Raw genomic sequence first — 18,860 nt, 5'->3', positions numbered from 1 at the left:
CGGTGCCTCTCTGTATGTGTGTGTGTGTGTGTGTGTGTGTGTGTGTGTGTGTGTGTGTGTGTGTGTGTGTGTGTGTGTGTGTGTGAAAGTATGTGAACTGCTTATAACTTTTGAACGGCTTCACCGATTTCATCGCGGTTGGTGCCGTTCGAAAGGGCTTGACCAAACCTAGATTTTGAAAACTATTTGGACCGATTCAGATCGATAGATTTTGAGAAAACTTCAAAAAACTGAAAAAAATGTTTTCAAATGGGATTTTTTTGGAATAACTTTTAAACGGCTTGATGGTTCAAGTCCAAAAACTAATCAACTTTTAACCTCAAAAAACCACGTCGATCGCCACCAGTCCGGTCAAAATCGGTTGATTCGTTCGAGAGATATCGTGAACGAAAGAAAACCGAAAAAAGTGTTTTTTCGGAATAACTCCAAAATTCCTAGCGCGATCAATTCAAAATTTGAGATTCTTTGTGAGGCTTGAAAAACTGCGTCGAATGCTTCTAACCGCGTGAAAATCGGTTTATTCATTCGAAAGTTATCGCGGTTTAAAAATTCAAAAAATAGTGTCATCAAATCTCTATCAGACTTTTGAGCTCGAAGAGCTCAAAAGCATAGGAAAGCAATCTCTTTGAGCTCGAAGAGCTCAAAAACGTCATTGGTGCAATTTTAAGCGCCTAAGTATGGAATTAGCGGGAAGTTGCAGGGATGGCTTCAGGGTCAACCGTTTTCCTAATTTTTTTTTTCTAATGTAGTAAAGTTTGAAAATCAGTGATAATATGTGAGGAAAAAAGTTGAGCATATAATGTCACCAACCTGTAGCATTTAAGATTGAGTGGAGTTACAAACTGAAAATGATAAACTACGAACACGAACAGAGTTGAAAAGTCGGAAAAATTGAGCTGTCGGAACATGACCGTGGGTTGTAGACCCCGAATATTAGTGATAAATTAGTGACAGACGAGAGATAACTCTAGATGACAAGAATGATTACGAAACACAACACCCAAACAGACTTTGGAAGCGTTTAACATTGGAGGGCCCTGGAAATCATATGGAAGAGATAAATTGAGTTGAGGAGAAGGAAAAATGATACATCTGTCGGGAGCAAGGCTGTAGACCGTAAATTCCAGTAATTAATTGACAATTAGTGATTAATTTGGAGACTGACGTAAGATTATTGTAAAGGGCGGAAGTGTAGTAGAAATTGAGCGAAAATTATGAGGAGACTTTTTAAGAGCTAACTGGAAAAATATTATTTTAGAATTTTTAAATTGCAACATTTTTTGAACGCGTCAGTCAGATTTTAATTTTTTTGGTAGAATCCGATGCGGTTTTTAACGCAAAAAGTGTATATAAGATTTTGAGCCGATTAATTGAAAAATTTGAAAGTTATCTCAAAGAAACATGGAAGAATTTTTTTTTTTGGCTTATATTTTCTCAACATCCCCGTCGAAAAAATAGTCGTAAAAAACACTCTAATGGCCGTATCAGGCTATAGGTAAAAATAGATAAATAATTTTTGTATTTATTATTTTTTCTAAATATTTGTACGTAAATTAATACGTTTTATTAGATAAAAAAAATTGATGGCTAAAATGAAATTAGTTAAGTATCGAAATTATATCGATACTAATAGAAAAAGTGGCCCCTGATTCCTTACTGGTGCAGGATTAGAGCACGTGCGTATACATGCGCAATTTGAATTCCTAGTATTAGATATAAATTGGTTTGCTAGTTGATTAAATTAGAAAATCAATTAGAAAATTTTCCCACGGCTTTTTGAAACGGAACAAATAATTAATTTTAAAATCAATGATGAAAATTCGATTTTTAAAATCGAGGTGAAAGTAATAATTTTGTATTGTTGAAAATTAATAATTTTCAAAAAAAGAAATTAAAAATACGAAGTACTACACACTAAAAGAAAAAAAAATTGACTCGATTAATGAGAAAAATTTTTGAACTATGAAAATCATTATCTTCATTTAAATAGAAAAATTTTTGAACTGAAAAACTTTTCCTGATTCAAAAATTGTTCATTTTGTTTCAAGACAATGAAATTCCTCAAAATGATTTTGAGATTCAAGAATTTTTATCTTGAATCGTTATTTTTTTTTTTCAGTGCAGATATCGACAATAATAAATGATTACCATAAAACTTCATTCTTACCGTAAAAATTGGATAACTACTGCTTTCAAGTATTAATTAAACGAAGTAAAGCAAAGCAATTAAACTTTAAAAAATCATTATACTAAATAACACACTTCATAAAGTTAAACTATCTCTAATTCAAATGAAACCTGCTCATGTTATTTTTTCGAGCGAAATAAGCCTGAAGAAGTTTTTAGTTTGCGTGGAATCTGAAGCACCTCCACTCAGATAATAAAGAATTAACTGCAGGGGCTCTTTATTCCCGCCTAATAAAATATTCTTTGCGATATAATAAAACACGTCAAGCTGGGAATTTGTTGGATAAGTAATATGTACGCACTTAAAAGTATAATTTTACTTTTATTTTTATTTATTTAACTTTTATTAGCGGAGTGAAGGCCCAAATTCGATTACACCTCTCCTCTCATCCACTATTATAATAAACTCAGTGGACCCTGGACGGTGCAGACTGGATGCGGTACTTTACTACTCTCATCCACTTCATTACTTAGCCACCTCGTACCTGGTTATTCACGGGTCAATCGACCGCGTACTATACGGACCGGACCCACGAATAAACGAGCTTCGATAATAACAACGTATCAACACTCTCCGTGTTACTGCATCATCTCATAAAGTGTCGCTAACTGGCAACTTCAGGCCTCTAGAGGTTCTCTGTGTCTCAATAACTAAACCGTCATAACCCTCATCAGCATCACCATCACCAATCTACAATCTATAATAAGACACACGACCGCCCAATTTTACCACAGTCTCTAAACCAATTTGTGTCATGGATTTAATTTCCTCAGTATGTATTATGCACACTTATTTGATAATAAGCAATAACGACTGGACCTTTTTCTTTTTTTTTTCTTGAAATTGTTGCAGTAATACATATGAGTTCAGAAATTTTATTAAAAAAGGTTATTTGAAAATTTAAATGAAAGAAATTTTTAAAAAATATCAAAAACCGACAGAATCAGACTATAAGAAAAAACAAAAATATTTTTGATAAAAAAAACTATTTTAAAGAAAACTGGCAGGCTTGATTTAAAAATTTATTGTTTTGAAATTCGTATTCTTAGCTTGAAAAATTCTACGTCTTCAATCATAAGTATATTATCTTCGTGAGGTACAATAAAATTCAACACCCAAAACCACATAGAAAGAAAATTTAACTGGATTCATTACAAAAATTTTTAACATAAGATCATCATTTTGATCTTTATTATTTTGATTAAAGTAGATTTAATAATAACTTGGATTTAATAATTTTTTTTGTTCAAGAATTTTTCCCTTGAATCAAGTTAATTTTAATTTTTCAGCGGATAATTTTCCAAAAGTAACTATTCATCTAAAAATCTTATATTCTTAGTCCAAAAAAAGTTGGTTTATTCAAAATACCAAAAGAAAATATTTTATTTGAATGCATTCTATAACGCATTTGAGACTGATTTTTAATGACATATATAACATGAGAGAATTCTGAGGACTTTGGTGATTTTGAAGCAAGTCGTTAAAATTTTGAACCAACGTTAACTTGTATTTTAATTTTCAAAAAAATAAATTTTTGATGGAATTATATAGTATCGTGTTTGAAAATAATAGATTTTAAATTGGTAACATTCTTGAATATATAACTTTGCTCTCTTTATCCTTTTTATTCTATTTTTGTTATTCTGTTCGTGAATTTATATAATGAGGAGAACTAAACATTTTGAAATAAGAGTAAAATTCTCAAGGGAAAAAATTTGACATAAAGATTAACGATAATTTAATTAACTTTCAATGCAATGATAAAAAAATTGATGATTTATCGCATTCATAAGTTTTTTCCAAATAAGTACATCAAAAATTGGATTTCTGAATTTTTTTAAATTCCATAATCTCTGCCATTTCTAAACTATCTCTTCAATTTAATCCATCATTAAACTAGGCGACTAAAATTGTTCAAAGAATAGCTATGATAAGTTTTATTAAGATCTTACGACACATTTATCTCAAATAATCCTTTTGAACTTTCCGTTAAGAAATCTAAAATTTTATTCCAATTTGAATTCACTTAAAAGCCAATTACTGACTGTGCCGGATTTATTTTTCGTAAATATTTAAACCTGAAACATTTCTACAACGATAATGATCAAACTTTGAAATGGACATTCTTATAAATTGACCTCAAATAAAAAAGTGAATCACATCCTTAAAAAGAGTTCATAAATTGGCAGATTTTATTGAAAATACTTGCCCATAAAATCTAGATCTCGGTCGGTAGAATCAAAGAGTAATTTACTGGGTTTCTTGCCGGTTGACACGGTAAATTTTTGTGGTCTGGAGTCTGTACGACGATCGGTGACTTTGTCACCCTCTTGGACTTTAGTAGGACTGGAAGATCGTGAGGGCACTGGGAGTTTTATTTAGCCTTTTGCACATCGGCGTGTAAGTCGTCTTGGTTCTGTTCTGGTTCTGTTCAGGTGGTGACTGCAGCAAGATCGATTGGACGAGTAGTATAGAGGCAAACACCCCGTAGCAGCTTACCCAGCTAAGCGGTCGGTCTTCCCGTCACTCTTATATTCCTTTGTCCCTTGGCTCTTAACTCTCAACGGGCAGAAGTGATCTGGCTCTCTTTAGCAGCTATGCTCGCTGGCTCCTTGTCCCGATGTGCCGATACTGCTGTACTTCACCCGGCTCTCGTGATCGTTACTTCTTATCCTCGGATACCTCTTTACTTTGCTTCCAGCTCTCAATAAACGAACACAAGACTCTTCTTGCCTCCGCCAAGACCAACCAAGACCAAGACCAGAGAATAGAGTGACGGGTGCTGCTTAACCAAACGCGGACAACTACGCGGGCGCATTGTTCTCTCCTCCTCAAGACATAAAATACATTAAAGACAAAATCAAAAGACTGAGGGTCCTTTGACTTAGACGGATGCTCTCATTTTAAGTAATTTTATGGAACTCCACTTTAAGCAGCTTCGATCATTCAAAGGAGACTCAATTGGGTCAATTATTTTTTAACAAATCGGACGTTTAGAAAATTTAAATTCAATTTTTGATAAAAAATGTGCTATATTGATTATTCATAGATCTTTTTATTTGTTTTTATTCTGAATATTAATATCGTCATTTTATTGGCTCTGCAAAACTGAAAGTACGTATAGTTTAATTATTTTCTTTTCTAATCACCTTCGGACTGTTAGGAATTTGAAAATTTACTGAAATGATTAAAATAAAATTTTTTTAACTTCCCACTAAGAAAATCAATGATTTTCGAAAAATCGGGAAGTTATTGGTTCTACCTCATTTTGCAAAAATCGAGGTTTCAACAGATCTCAACGTTTTAAAGCCCTAAGAAGCTTTCGTGACTATTTTTACGATGATGTCCTTACGTCTGTATGGGATATATTGAGCGCTTAAGTATGGAATTAGCGGGAAGTTGTAGGGATGGCCTTTAGGGTCAACCGTTTTCCTAATTTTTTTTCGTAGTTTTTTTTTATATTTCTCAAAATCTACCGATTCGAATCGGTCCAAAATCACACGAAATCTAAGTTTAATGGAACTCTTTAAAACTCCACTATTTTGGTTCCAATCGGTCAAGTCGTTCAAAAGTTAAAAGCAGTTTACATACGGCCACACACACACACACACACACACACACACACACACACACACACACACACACACACACACAAACATATGGACATCATCGCGGAAACATTCGGGGAAGCTTCTTAAGACCTCAAACACTTTTTTCGGTTTTCTTTCGTCAACGATAACTCACGAACGAATCAACCGATTTTGACCGGACTGGCGGCGATCGACGTGGTTTTTCGATGTTAAGAGCTGATTAGTTTTTGGAATTGATCGGTAAAGCCGTTTAAAAGTTATTCCAAAAAAACCCCATTTGAAAAAATTTTTTTTCGTACTTTTTTTTCAATTTCTCAAAATCTACCGGTCCGAATCGTTCCAAAGTATATTCAAAATCTAAGTTTGGTCAAGCCCTTTTGAATGGCACCAACTGCAATCAAATCGGTCAAGCCGTTCAAAAGTTATGAGAGGTTTACATACATCTACACACACACACACACACACACACACTCGGGGCAAAAGAGATACTGCTACCGGGCGCGTCTCCCCGAGCGGATGGGAGAACGCTCGCTGTCCTTGGATGACACTGAGTCTCTTAGTTGACAAGGTACAGAGGGTAGGAGCTAAATAAAATACGCTCCCGTGGACAAAACTCCCCTTAATGGGTTGGTCATACTAACTGACCTAGCAAGAAGAAGATCGTTCTCTGTTGTAACCCACTGGGAGTGTCCGGAACCTGTGTCGTAGTTTCCGACGACGCAGGCCACGGCTGATGTGAGCTTGCTCTGCCGAGGTGTAAGTTACAGTTGTAGATCAGGAGCCAGCTACCTCGGGCCTTGATCAGGGAGTACGCAGTGAGTGCTAGAGATCGGAATCTTCACCGCCCCGAGCGAGTCTAGTCCGTCCGTGTATTCCGGGACTGGCTAAGTGTCGGCTAGGCCCCAGGGAACTGGGGTAGGAGTACTATCTCCGAGGGTACACCCGTTCCTAGTTATGACAACCCGCTCCACTCCGTACGATACGCTGGTAAATCAAAAAAGTATGAGTAACCCACAGGAAACAAACAAGAGTGGAAACGGGCTACATGCCCAACAAGCAGCAATTGAAAAGAGCGCTGAAATGAAGCGGTCACAAGCGTTGGAACGCCTAGAGAAACTGACCAGTGAGTTAAATGTTTTCGTTCAGTCAAAGGTCAACATCCACAGGGAAATAAAAAACAAGACGACTAGTGTAGCGAACGCACTTCAACGTTTCAAAAAACTGGACGAAGAATGGCGCTCATCATTACACCGCACCCCTTGTGCTACATCGGAGAGAAACAGTCAAGTGGTTGTTGAAGAAGCGATGGACACTGGAGCCGAAGGTGACGGAGAATCAGTCACTGAAGAAGAAAGTGAAACTATCACAACGGCAGAGACTGAATCCTTTGACCAAGACGGCCGCAACCTGAGGAAGTTGAAAAGAAAAATTCGTTCTCCCGAAGGCGGAGCTTTTCATACTCCCCAGAAGCTGAAAGACCTTGGACCTGGTCATCCCATCAAGAAGCAGGAAGTGGTTAAGGATCTTCCACAAAACTCTGGTGAATAGAACAAGAAGCCAGGCTGGGAAAAGGTGCAGTCCAGAAAGGACAAGAAGAAGGAGCGCAGGAAACTGCCCCCAGAAAAACCTCTGGTGCCTCCACCGAAGCCGAACCAGAAGCCAAGAAGAACAACAACGAGACCGGAGGCACTTATTATCCGTCCAGCGAACAAAGATAAGTATTCTGAAATACTTACACGGACCAAGGCGGACGTTCGCCCCTGATCAGGTCCGCAACACAGTCGAGAAGATACGCAGGACCGCGACAGGGAACATTCTCATCACGCTGTCGAAAGGCAGTAGTGATATAGGTAAAGACCTGCAGAAGACTATCGCGGGAATACTTAAGGAGGACACAAATGTCATTAGTACAGGACCTGAAGAAGACCTGGAAATTCGCGATATTGACGATACCACAACTAAAGATGACATTCTAACAGCTTTACATGAGGCAGCTGGAAACGATTGTGTTATAACAGTAGAGGCCATTAAAATTCGTAAGGTCTTACGTAGCAGAACACAAATTGCGTCGTTGACTCTGGCAGCAACGGTAGCGCAGAAAGTGGTAGGAGAACACGGCAAGATTAGGATCGGCTGGACCAATTGTCGTATTAGAACAGTACTAAGACCAGTCCGATGTTATAAATGCTGGCATTTTGGACACCGTGCGGTTCAGTGCACAAGTGAAGTCGACCACTCCAAACTTTGCATTAAATGTGGAGAAGAGGGACACAAAATCGCCGAATGTAATAAGCCTGCTAAATGCGCACTGTGTGCGGATCAACCCGGTACAGAGAATAACGCCCATCATGCCGGCACAAGCAGATGCCCAGTATACCAAGAGGCAAGAAGATAACTAATAAACGAAAATGAGAATACTGCAGCTAAACATCAACCACTGTGAGGCGGCACATGATTTGCTCATGCTGACAGTACGTGAACAAAAGCTTGACCTTGTGCTTATATCGGAACCGTATAAACACCTCGGCGGCCAACCATGGGAAACTGACTGCACCACAAAAGCTGTCATATGGTCCTGTCGCAAGCTCCCCTTCCAGAGTGTCGTTAACAATGGCAGCGCCGGCTTTGTAGCAGCATCGGTAGATGGTATCCGCTTTTACAGCTGCTACGCACCACCTAGCCTCACTATTGTTGAATTCATGGACTTTCTGGATCGACTGACGGAAGACGCGAAGCAGTACTACCCAGTGGCAATAGCTGGAGACTTCAACGCCTGGGCAGTGGAATGGGGCAGCAAACACACCAACGCTCGAGGTAAAGAACTACTGGAAGCTTTTTCTACGTTAGATGTAGTATTGTTAAACAGCGGCGATGCGCCGACGTACACTAAAGGAGACGCAAGTTCTATTGTGGATCTTACTTTTGTCAGCAACAGCCTCATCAGAGGAAACTACGACTGGAAGGTGATAGAGATCTACACGGCCAGCGATCACAATGCGATTCTCTGGGAAGTATCAAAGGACCAGAATCCTAGAAGACCGGCTAAGAAACTTGACATCGTTGGGTGGAAGGTGAAATCCTTTGACCCAGGTGCTCTAGCAGCTGCCCTAAATAGTGAACCGCTTACTACTGGATCTGCAGAAGAAATGACCAAGGACTTGATGAAGAGAGTGACCCAGGCTTGCGACACCTGCATGTCCCGTAAACGGGGCATGAACCAAAGACCTTCGGTGCACTGGTGGAATGAACACATCAGCTTCCTACGGAAAGAGTGTCTCAAGAAAAGAAGAATATCTCAGCGTGGTTATCGGCGGCCTGACTCAGCGGAACTAATCGCAGAATATAAGAAAGCTCGTCGACATTTAAACAAAGCCATCAAGGATAGCAAGAAGAACTGCTGGAAAGAGCTAATCAACGAGGTGGACAAAGACTTGTGGGGTAGACCTTACAAGGTAGTCATGGCACACCTGAAATATCAGCCAATGCCATCTCCTACGTGTCCTCAACTCTTACAGAAGATCGTGACTGCGTTGTTTCCACGACAGCGCGTTTTCAACTATCTGTTGGCACAGGACGAACTGAATGATATTCCACCTGTCACGAAAGAAGAACTGATGGAAGCTTGTAACCACGTCGGGAATAATAAAGCACCGGGATTGGACGGAATCCCTAATATTGCCTTGAAAACATCTATTAAAGCAGCGCCAGCGTTATTCCTCGACGTCTACAACATCTGCTTGAAGGAAGGGATTTTTCCTCGGAAGTGGAAACAACAACGGCTGGTACTACTTCCTAAAGGGAAAAAGCCACCGGAAGAACCGTCATCTTATCGTTCACTCTGCATGCTGGATACAGCCGGTAAGATACTAGAACGTATAATCCACCAAAGGATAGAAGCAGTTGTCGATCCACTCTTAGCAGACAATCAGTACGGATTTCGGAAAGGACGATCAACCCTGGACGCGATCAACCTGGTTGTCGGTATAGCCAAAGACGCAATCGCCGGTACCAGATGGAAGGGGGGAACGAAGAAATATTGCCTGGTGGCAACTTTAGACATAAAAAATGCCTTCAACTCCGCGAACTGGGATTGCATCATGCAAGCCCTTCAAGAGATGAACGTACCAGGATACCGACGAAGGATAGTCGCTAGCTACTTCACAGATAGAGTCCTGAGATATGACACGAAGAATGGTCCAAAGGAGTATGATGTTACTGGAGGTGTACCGCAGGGTTCTGTTCTCGGTCCACTTCTCTGGAATGTCATGTACAACGGATTGCTGAGACTGAAACTACCAAGAAATGTCAAACTGGTAGCGTACGCGGACGATGTAGCCATAGTAATCGTCGCCAAGCATCTTGATGAGATAAAACATATGTTCGCTATCACCTTTGAGCGAATTAACCAGTGGATGGACACAGTAAATCTACAACTGGCTAAACAGAAGACCGAGGCTGTACTTATCACTAGCAGAAAAGTGGTGGAAACGATCAATCTAAACGTCGGAGACCAAGAAATCACATCCCAACCATTCATTCGATATCTGGGAGTGATGCTCGATGCCCGACTTAACTTTAAACAACAAGTTGAACACGTGACCACCAAAGCATCAGCAGTAGTAGCCAACCTAGTACGATTGATGCCCAACATCGGTGGCCCGAAGCAGACAAGGAGGTCATTGCTATCATCAGTAGTTACATCGGTCCTCACATATGGTATATCCATTTGGGCCGACGCACTTGAGATCCAAGAATCATGGAGGAAAGCATGTCCAGTTTACCGACTGAGCGCGCTAAGAGTAGCCAGCGCCTTTCGAACAATATCAGAGGAAGCAGTGTGTGTCATTTCCGGAATTTTGCCGCTCAGAGTCCTAGCTGAGGAAAGACGTAACCTTTACCAACGAAAGAGCACAACCGCACAAAGTGCCGAGGAACTCAGAGCTAAAGAACGGCACAACAGCATCGCACGATGGCAATCGCAGTGGGACGCCGTGACAACAGGGAGATGGACACACCGTCTCATACCGAAGATCGACGTTTGGCTAAACCGAAGTCATGGCGAGGTCAATTACTATCTGACGCAGTTGTTGTCAGGACATGGATGTTTTCGGACGTATCTTCACCGCTTCAAGCATGATGATTCACCGGAGTGCCCGTCCTGCCCAGGAATTAATGAAGACGCGGAGCATGTTTTCTTTGAGTGCCCACGATTTTACCCACAGCGAGATGAGCTGGAGATGATCCTAAAGAAGAAAATCCAACCAGAGACAATAGTAGAAGCAATGTTGTCATCAAGAGCCTCCTGGAACGCCATCAGCACATTTGCAACAGAAGTCTTCATAGACTTGCGTTCCATCGAAAGAAGAAGAGCAAATGACAACAACTAGAAGAAAGGTAAAATAACACGTTAGCTACCAGAAGAAAGAGCAGTAGCTAGATCCTCCCCTAACGAAGTAATGCCTAACGGCGGTTTCCATGAGGGATTAGGGGAAAGAGAAAAAGGGGTTTAGGGTTTAGTGGGTAGGGGCGCTAGCGTCGAGTTTTAGTATGACACTGCGTCGAGTCGCCACATATCCAGGCCAAACAACTATGCCTAGAATCCGTAAAAAGGATTCCCCCCCCCCTTAAAACAAAAAACACACACACACACACACACACACACACACACACACACACACACATACAGACACCATCGCGGGAATAGTCAGGGAAGCTTCCTAGGACCTCGAAACGTCGAGATTCGATGAAAACTCGATTTTCGTAAAACGGGGTGAAAACAATAACTTCCCGATTTTCTTAGCGGGAAGTTAAAAATAATTTTTTTTAAATCGATAACTCGAAACGGCTGATAGACAAAAAAAATTTTTAAAAATCATGGAGGCCTTTCTTAATGGGTACTACAACATGAAAAATTATCAAAAAAAATCGACGATGTAAAAGCAGAATGGTGTGCGATTTGGCGTCGCATGTCTCACAATAAACACTAATGAAAAGAATTAAGAGATGAAAAAAAAAAAAATTCCAAAGTTTTCGCGATTTTTCGAATAGCTGTATCTTCGTTAAAAATGGTCAAATCAGAGTAGTTAAAAAGCAATTTAAAGCTTGAAATTTTTTATTTTTGAGATTTGAGATGTCCACACTTCGATCTTGAACCAACAATCCAACAACTTTGCCTTGTGTGATACCAACCAATTCCATATGCAGCAGAAATTCAAACCTGAAAAGTTGAAATATTATTTCCTTAAAGTGAAATTTTTATTACGGCTACTAGTACTTACCCAGTGATGGGACTATATAACTATTTATTAATTAGGTGACACTTATGGTTTATATATTTTTCAAAACTCAATACATAAAATACAGATTATTATTTTATAGCAACAACAAGTGATTTAGATTAGACTTAGTAATTTTAAGTATTATACTCTTAAACTAGTTGCATGTAATAGTTGCTACATGTTAATGATAAAAAACGTGTTGAGTAGTCACTTTACATAATAATTGAAACAATCTCAATAAAGAATAGAAGATTATGGTGAGTTGTCACATCATGTGATAGGAGCGATTTTATCTCCGCAAAAATATAAATGTGGGTGATTTTCTGTAAGGACGTCTTAAATCTGAAAGGTGTCCCAAATTCCAAGAATTGAATTTGGAGAATACACAATAGTAGAGAAGCCCCTCTACTCTTTTTAGGGTAGTTGAAGTTGGAGGATAAAGAAGTTAGGGAAATTTCACTATAATTTTAAACAACCAAGTACATGATTTAATCCGGAATAAATTATTTTAATTATGAAACTATAATAAAAATATATTGTAAATTCATTTTAAGTTTGCTACGATGGTCTACTCATTGAACAGGGTTCAGTGTATCATTTAAAAAGTTAGCATACACTCACAACTATTTTATTGGAATAAGCCGACATCCGACGTATTTAACGCGTTTTTCAAGTGTTCGAATTATTTTTCTCCTATGTCGTTCTGCCTTGTACTTTACAATTAGTATTTCGGTGACAAAAACCAATATGCCAAGTAAAAAACAAAGGAAAATAAATAAGTAAATGCTTACTAAATTTTCAAATTCGACATCATCATATTCTGCAGCTGCATTTTCAACTAGTTCCTTACACAGAAAAAAAGATTTCTTGACTGGAGAATAAAATTCTTGGCTCAAGTAAATTTTCGGGTGCCTAAAGGAAGACCGAAGTTGTCTTGGTCGAAGTAAAAATTTTTCTTGAAACTCTATTCTTGGTGGAAGTAATTTTTCTTAATTCAAATTATCATAAATACTTGATACAATAAATTTTTATATTGGATCAAGATTTTTAGATACTTTAGGGAAGCAGCGCCACCTACTTCAGCTGAGAAAAAAATTTTCTCACCTTGAGAAAATTTTTCTCTTGAATATTTGATACCCATTTTAGATTATTTTAGCACGCAATTATACATATTGAATGAAAGAAAATAGTTCAATATTATTTGATCTTCCCATTTGACATATTCGTCAATAAAAATATTAATGAAAATTTATTATCGAGATATTTAATTTTTTGGAGCAAGAGAAAAATTTTCTCAAGACAAGAAAATTTACTTCTGTCAAGAACTTAATTTTTTGGAGCAAGAGAAAAATTTTCTCAAAACAAGAAAATTTTCTTGATTTAAATAAATTGTCTTGGATCAAGATACGTATTTCTTGAAGCAAGAGAATTAATTTTGTTGGAATAAGTGAAATTTTTTGTGTCAAAAAAAAAATTTTTTTTCGCTTAATTAAGAAAATAATTAGCAAGAAAAATATTTTCTTGGTTCAAGTGAACCATTCTTTCTGTGTAGCTTTGAAATTTTCGAAAACGTATTTTGATTGCTGCTTGTCCCATAAATCAAAAAGACCTATAAATCAAAAGACCGCTCAGTAGATTTTAATAAAATTTATACAGCTTTTAGAATACATAATAAACTAGGGTCTGATCGAAGGATTTTTTTTTTTCAAAAATTTCGATTTTTTAAGACCAATTAACTGTTGATTTTTTCCCAAAAATCTAGACAAAAATTTCCTGAGGCCGCCATTTTGTTAATTTTTGAAAAAAAAAAATCCTTCGATCAGGCCCAGGATTATCTATTTATAAAACTAATTTTTTTCATCCGATTGATTTTAGATGAATCTCCAAGGACTTATGATTGTCACCGCAAGGACCTTTTTTTGGAACTGGGTCAACACAGACAGCCATAACTTTGGAAATAAAATTTTTTTTTTTTGAAATTTTCGTGACTTCAAGTCAAAACATTGTATAATAATGCCATATTATTACTTTTGTAAAATAACGTGATTTAATAGCAAAAAAAAAATACTGAAAATTCTCATTTTTTCGTGCCTCTGACTACCCCTAACCCCTTAATGTTAATGTTATTTCTGAAGAACTCACCATCTTATTCCAAGCAGGTTGAGGATTCTGCAATACTATTTTATCTAATATTCTTCCATCGCTGCACAAACTCATGGTTATTAACCACCACACAATTTTATTTATCAACGTCATTGCTCAAAACTCATATTATTGCACACAATTATTAACGTTTTGTTCAATTTTTGATTATAAACCGTTAAGATGCCGTATTTATCAAGTTTTATTTTATCTACGTCGAATTTACAGTGACTTAATAACTGCAAGTGATATTTTAAAGTATTCTATTTCGTCCAGGAACTCAGAATCAATAGATTTATAACAACCCTTCGGCCGCTGATAGTATAAAACACGTCGCTTCATTTTTGCGTATCAACAGCTACTACCGATTTTACAAGATCCACTTTCATGTATAACCACGTTATTTTTATGTTTATTATTATTTCGTTTGTTGTGAAGCTTATACTTGATTGTTTCCTAGGTACCGAGTATTTTTTAACCTATTTTCTAATTCCCGAGGGAAAAAATTGCAACACACGCATAGCTGAGATTATACGAGTATTGCACACATTGATAACATGTACAAGTGTAAATATACATATACGTTTACGATTGTCTTGCATGATTTTTGAATATTTAAAAGTGGATTATTCTTATAAGAGTTAATTTTCTAGATAATATCTAAGTGATAAAATAATTTATAAGTTGAATCAATTTGCCCATTAATTTCTTCAATTCAACTCAGCGCTATTATTGTTTATATTGATTGTGCACAACTAATTGTACTGATCTACATCAATAGCAAATAACCACGTCAGTTTGAAGTCAAGAGTAGGATCATTTGTCATGATATTAGAAGCATTGATCCGTATCCTGGATACTTGCAATACCCTTCACAACATTTTCTAGTTTTTAACAAAGATTACTGCAAATGCTTGTACGGTATAACTTCCATGTGTGTAGACATCGAATTATACTAATTATATTGAATAACTGGCCCAGGATAAAATTTGGTGAATTCTGGAAAAAATAGATCCGAAAAAACACATAAGCTTGTTAGCGTGCTGGGTTTTTTTTATCATGGATTTTGGGTGTTCACTTAAATTTTTCACCGGGAATATTCTGAGTATTTTTTCCGGATTTATTTATTCCAGGGCTATTTTTTTCGATAACCAAATTTGGTATTTCTTTGAGGATTATACCAGTTTTCGTACAATAAGAAAACGTATTTTTATTGTAAGAATATTCGTTCAATAATACTTCAAATACTGAAATATAAAATAATTTTTTTTAGTGTTCAGAATTCTTCAAAAGTAATAACGTAAGCTTATACTTATCAGAATAATAAGCTTAACAATAACTGTGCTTTTGATCGATCCAAACATGGCGTCTCTTATTACAGGATTGTATAGCCAGGAAAACAATGTGTTTGAAATTAGGCTCGAAAAATGGCGATCGAACGATATTGCAACTAAAAATTTTCAAAAAAGTATATTTCTTACAACCAGGAGATTTTCGAGCTCGAAGAGCTCAAAAGTCCAGAATTAATGATTTTTCGAGCTTTTGAACTCGCACATGTGTGCGCTATATAACGGAAAGTTCCAGGGATGATCTGCAGGGCCAACCGTTTTCCAGATTTTTTCATAATAGTCCTTTGGGTTTCAAATAAATTTTTAAAACCAAAAGAGTGCACTCATGGAAATGGTTTTGGTAAAATTATAAAATACAGAATTGCAAAAAAAAATATGTTGTAGTTGCAAATTGTTTTACTCACAGTATAAATTGATTAGTTATTTTAACAAAGTGAGATAATTTGTAGAAATAAATTAGTTTATAATACCGCTAAATCAATCTGTGGTCTTAACAACAATCATTTTGTTATCACAACAATATCTGTTTGTTGTTACAATTGAATTATTTTGTGAATTGTATCATTACTTTGCTGATTTTGTTGTTATAAGAGAATTTATTTGTTGCTTTAATAAAATCTATTTGTTGTTACAGTAAAATTTATTCACTGCCGTAATTATTAGTTATTTGAACAAAATGATTTATCTACTTTAACAATAAAATTTGTTACACCTGTTAACAAGTTAATATTACTGCAACAAAATATTTTCTGTTAAGCAAACAGGAATATTTGTTATCCCGACTTGACAATTCAGTTGCCTCAACAAGCCAATTTGTTGATTCAACTTAACTGTTTTTTTTAATTAACTAAAATGTTCTACTACATTAACATAATTGTTCTGTTGATGTAACATATAAATTATTAATTATTATTCCTGTGCTAACATAATAATTTATTATCACAACTTGTCTTATATTGTTCAAAAAAAATTTTTTTTTAGTATACTAGGGCGTATGAAGTCAAATATGTTTTGATATGGCCAATTTTCATATCAGGCCGGATACTTGTTAATGTCAAAAGAGTGTATCGCTAATTATTTTTAAAAATCTATCGATCTTAGAGCAACCTCTGATGCTATGCCTTATGAGCTGTCCAGTAAAGTTAAACTGAATACTCCAATGACACTTGAGCAGCGAAATCTAAACCTGGAGAAGCGAAGTGAGTGAGTAAATAACTAAATAGGTAACTCTTATTCGGAGAAACGTGACTCTGCGACGTGACCATAAGCATTACAGATATCGAACAAGTTGAGCCAGCAGAAGTAAAAAATAAAAATAATAAGACCCGAGATGGGGATAAAGAATGAGAGTAAGTCAAAAGTAACGAGGGACCAAGTCAGGATAGGAATGAACGCCGAGAACAAGGAGGAAGAGGCATCACCATACACTACCAATCTTAGAATGTTCCAATGTATCAGTTAAGTGTAGAGCAATGTTAAGTATACGGAGCAAACGGTGCTACCAGATCTTGGATCCTCAATCGAGTTAGGCCAAGCCCAAGCCGAATCTCCGTACAAATTTATCCTTGTCCTTTCTGCTCTCTGCAAGGACCAACCAGAGATATATCTGAGCGTTAAGCCAAGATGCCTTATGGGCACCTCAGGTCCGCTGTTTGGCGCCTCTGGGAGTGAAGATGTTCCAATAATTGGCTCCGCGAATTCAACTGTGTAGTGAGGTCATTTTTAACTGAACTTATGTTGCAATATTTCACTTTACGCTTGCAGTTTCCGTTATTTCCAAAGTTATTGAACATACCTACTCCTGGAAAAATTATTTTATTACAACAACGACAGCTAAGTAATGGTAACGAGATAATTTAGTTGTAACTGATTTGCTTTTGGAACTTGGATGATGTTGATAAAAAAAACTAATAAATTCATCATTATAAATCAATTTATTTTTTACTACAATATACTGTTCTATAATCTCGTTTTTTTTTTTACTTTAGCGAAATCATTTTTATAAGTGCATAACTTGATATGCCTATATCAGGTCACGTATAGACATGTATAATTTTTTGACCAAAAATAGTATTAAAAATCTTCAACAGAAGACGCATGATTGCTGAATTACCTCAATGCAAGAGAGTTAAGTCTGAGGTATTAAATTACAAAATAAAAATCATTTCATAACCCTCCTAAGGAGCTTATCTGTCGTTTATTTTCAGCTTAATCAACTATTAAACCAATTTTTGTCAAATGAAACATGTTAATTCACGCACACATTAAAAAAAAATGATAACTATTTTTTTCTTTTCATAGATAGGCTGATATATAATCAAATATGAACACTTCAGCCCGTACATGGAAATACACCATATATGGCTGTATCAGAAAATTTGTTCACAGATATGTTGTGTTGGAAGACTAATATCTGAATTTAATTCATTTAACTTTACTTACACATGTGTACACGGAAAAAAATAATCGGTAGAGGCTACCGATTTTTTTCGGTAGAGGCTCCCGAAAAAATCGGCAGCTGCTACCGAAAAAAAATCGGTAGCAGATACCGATTATTTTCGGTAGAGTCTACCGATTTTTTCGGTGCAGGCTACCGATTACCACACGGAGAGAATTTTATGTTAACGGTAACCATCTTTATTTTGTAGCTTCTACTATGCAGGATGGTTATTAATTTTTGCAAAGTTAAGATGATAAATGCAACTATCCGGCGATTTTAATTAGTACAATCAGTATATATTAATTCCCACAATTATGATAGTACGGTTTATTATCTAGATGGTAACTTTTACCATCGGAGATAGTTGAAATCATCGTGATTGCAATCATATAAAAACTACACAGGAAGTATAAAAAACTAAACTTTTTCGATTTTAGAGTCAGAATATAATAACATTCTAATGTTTGACATGAGAGTGAGTATTGAAAAAAGTATATTTACACTGTAAAAAAAAACCGGTGTGAGTCCATGCGGTGTACGGTGTTAAAAATTCCGGTGTTAAATTCAACACCGAAATCGGTGTAGCAGTAACACCGGTCGCGGTGTAAATAATTTTTTTCGGTGTTAAATCGATGTTATAAATTTTCCGGTGTAGATAATATTTTAAGTAACACAATTTTTATAATTAAACTTTTTATGTTTAATAATTAAAGATAAATAATAAAAAAAAAGTTAATATTTAATTTAGAAAGTTTCAAATAATAAAATATAAAGTAGATAAAAGTTTTTGATTAAAATAAATACACTGTAAAAAATTTCGATGTAAAAATGGACTCAGAGCACTTTACATGGCCGTGTAGTGTGAAATAATGG

Source organism: Cotesia glomerata, linkage group LG6, assembly GCF_020080835.1.
Source record: "Cotesia glomerata isolate CgM1 linkage group LG6, MPM_Cglom_v2.3, whole genome shotgun sequence".
Lineage (NCBI taxonomy): Eukaryota > Metazoa > Arthropoda > Insecta > Hymenoptera > Braconidae > Cotesia > Cotesia glomerata.
The sequence above is the reverse complement of the archived record's forward strand: the minus strand, read 5'-3'. Positions refer to the sequence as shown.